Source organism: Bos javanicus, chromosome 1 (genome assembly GCF_032452875.1).
Source record: "Bos javanicus breed banteng chromosome 1, ARS-OSU_banteng_1.0, whole genome shotgun sequence".
NCBI classification, from domain to species: domain Eukaryota; kingdom Metazoa; phylum Chordata; class Mammalia; order Artiodactyla; family Bovidae; genus Bos; species Bos javanicus.
Genome location: NC_083868.1, coordinates 62657111 through 62660539, shown reverse-complemented (window position 1 = coordinate 62660539; position 3429 = coordinate 62657111). Strand labels below are relative to the sequence as shown.

General features: G+C 35.5%; 1 non-coding gene across 1 annotated transcript; it reads right to left on the bottom strand.

Moving 5' to 3' along the window:
* Nucleotides 1-1715: 1715 nt before the first annotated feature.
* Nucleotides 1716-1787, bottom strand: TRNAC-GCA (transfer RNA cysteine (anticodon GCA)). Its single transcript has one exon. It is a non-coding gene; the product is annotated as a tRNA-Cys (tRNA).
* Nucleotides 1788-3429: the final 1642 nt, after the last annotated feature.

Genomic DNA, 3429 nt, shown 5'->3' with positions numbered 1-3429 from the left:
ATCTCTGTATTCTACAGCTGCATTTTCAATACTATAGCCTCTAGTCACATGTGACTATTAAATAATTGAAATGTTGCTACTAGGATTGAGGAATTGGATTCTTAATTTAAGTTAATTTTAATTAAGTTAAATTTTTAGAGCTTTCAGTTGATTCTGTTGTTGGAAAACTTGAAATTATGCTAGAACATTTTAGATATGTGAATGTACTTTTTCAACTGTAAATTTTATCAACTGTAAAATACACCAGGTATTCTCAATGAACAGTTAATATCCAAGTTGAGATGTACTATAAGTATAAAATATATACCACATTTCAAAAACTTATTATGAAATAAATAAAAAATACACTACTGATAATTTTTAAATTGATTATATGTTGAAACGGTAGTACTTCAGATAAGTTGTGTTAAATCCAATATATTATTAAAATTCCCTTTCTTTTACATTTTTAGATTTTAACTAGAAAATCTAAAACTATATACATAAAGCACATTATATTTCTTTTGGATAATGTTGCCTTATTGTCAGTCTTCTGAGTGACCCAGTCAACCAGTCCTAGCAATAAATCTCATTTCCTATGGCTTATGGACCAAAGTAGGGCTTCCCAGGTGGCTCAGTGGTAAAGAATCCACCTGCCAGTGCAGGAGATGCAGGAGACATGGGTTTTATCCCTGGGTCAGGAAGATCCTCTGGAGGAGGAAATGACAACCCACTCCAGTATTCTTGCCTGGATAATCCAGTGGACAGAGGAGCCTGGCAGGCTGTAGCCACGTGGTCACAAAGAGTCAGACACAACGGACACTCAGGCACGCACCGTGGACCAAAATATTTACCAATATTCCATTCTATTGAAGGACTATGATCATATCCATTCTCATGGATTGTCAACTTATTTGCCTTTTTGAATTAAAGCAATCATGTTTGGAACTAGAATTTAAAAATAAACATTTAACATACCTTCACTGATTACATAGCATGTGAAAGGAAAATAATTCAAGATCACAAGATGGTGTTCTTGATAGTTTTCCTTTGAGGATGTTTACAGGGTTAAGTAGATATTCTGTCTTGAAGCAACTGAGTTTCCAGATCTTTGGGAAAAAAAAAAAATCTAGTCCCATTTCATATATCTCTTAATAGTTCTATGTGAAACATCAACAGTAATATTTTTATTCTTTTGTGCTTCATGGATCTTCTTAATTACTTAAAAATAGCATTGGGTACTTGTGTAAATAAATTGATTTAAATGTCATTAAGAAATGCAATCATATTTGTAATTACTGTTACACAGGATATATGTTTTAAAAATTATTGTTTTTATATAGTTATCATAGTGAAAAATAACTTGGTATAATTATAATGGAAATTTTTTTTTTAATCTTCCCTATCCTGGATTTTTGTGTAGCTGAAAACTATAAGCAATAAACAACACTTGAAAAGAGAAAGCCCCTCATACTTGGTATTTGAGAGCAGTTCAATTTTGCTTTGCTTCTTTTTCCTCTTGACTTTTTTCAATTAATGCATGTTCTCCCATGAGTCCCTCCCACAGCACCACCACACCCACCCAGATTCTGCTGGCTTCAGAAGTGAAGTGAAGTCTCTCAGTTGTGTCCGACTCTTTGTGACCCCATGGACTGTAGCCTACCAGGATCCTCAGTCCATGGACTTTTCCAGGCAATAGTACTAGAATGGGTTGCCATTTCCTTCTCCAGGGGATCTTCCCAACCCAGGGATTGAACCTGGGTCTCCTGCATTGCAGGCAGACACTTTACCATCTGAGCCACCAAGGAAACCCTGGCTTCAGAAGAGACCTAAAAATTGAACTGACAAATGTATCACTCACATCACAAAAGCTACAGAAGCTAGATAGGAGTTAATGATTCCCTTATTTCAGAGATGATGAACAGTTTAGAGTCAGACTAGGACTAGAACAAAGGGTCTTTTGATATCACATCTAATTTTCTTTCTGCTAAATCATATTTTTCTAGTATGAATGACCTGACAATGCCCTGAATGTTCTGTCCTTACATGATCTCCTAACTTGCAAAAGAATCTGATCAAAAATGAAAGGCTAGTCATTGTGAAAATCATAAATTGGTGGGGGTTGCTCTGACATTAGGTTAGCTGTGGACATCTGCTGAATTTTCAGTGTACTCTCTGCTCACTCACTCCTTATACTTTACCCAGAATGTTTGCTGTTAAAATAAGGTCATGATTGTAAGGCAGACGCCCTAGAACACAGTTCCTACAGTTGTAGTTGCTGTGCCCAGTGGTATTTATAAAGTCCCATGTAATATTTCTAAGAGGGTAAGTAAACTCTTAGTCATATACAAGTGCTCTGGCCTAGGAGACTAGTGTGTATGTATCAAATTTTAAAAATTAAACTTATTATTTAACATAGCATCCCAGCTTTCAAAGCTAAATGATCATTACTTAATTTTATGCATTATGAAACTATAGCAGTATTTAAGGTGCAATTTGAAGGAAAAAATAATACCTAATTCTGTATTAGTATATTTTTAATCACTTTCAAAGAATCACATATTCCATATCTTAGTTTCCAGTGTTTGTGCTTGTAAACATCAAAGCTATATATTGTCCTTCTCTACATGTTTTCTTCTTTCCACTTTTTTCCTAGATTATATTTAATGTCTTGTTTGTTCTAATGACCCAATTGTTGGTCTACATGCAGAGCCCTTACCACAGTGGGTATATAACTGAAGTAGTGTAGTATGTGTATGGTCATGATGACTTAATCAGGACAAACACACATCACCAAAGGTGTTCAAATGGCTCAAGATACTTACTGGGGTGTACTTGTTGTATCTACATCCTTGGGCTAGTTACTTTTCTGAGCTTTATATGTCTAGTTCAGAAAGCTAGGATCATTTTAGGACTGTCTGCCTCATCGAGTTCTGAGGATAATATGGGGTAGGATATTCATACACATTGTAAAATAAACTGTGAAACACTAATAATTGCCTTAAGGACTCTCTTCTAATAAGATTTTTAAAACAAATGGGAAGAGAAGTAGGGAGGAATGAGGGAATGATAAGAACTAAAGAAATAAGTGATGGGGAGGACCAATGACTTAGGAAGAGTCAAGATTGTGGGGGCAGCGTGGATTCTTTCCTTTAAAACTTGGAGTTTTGGTTCACTGTGTTTGGCTGTGAAAAATGTACTGAAGTTTTCTCACATATTGCAGAAGCAGGCTTTGATAGAGGGGTTGAAAAGTGACATTAATCTTATTCTTGGCATTATTAAAAAGATTATGCATGCATGCACATGCATTACAGTCATATGGATTATCACTATTGTTGTCAAACAATGTGTGTGGGAGTTTAGGTTGAACGCAACTTGTATTCACTGGGCAAGGGGAGTCTTGTAGATTAAAATGGAGGGCTGCCTGTGACAGGTGATTCTGGAAAGCAA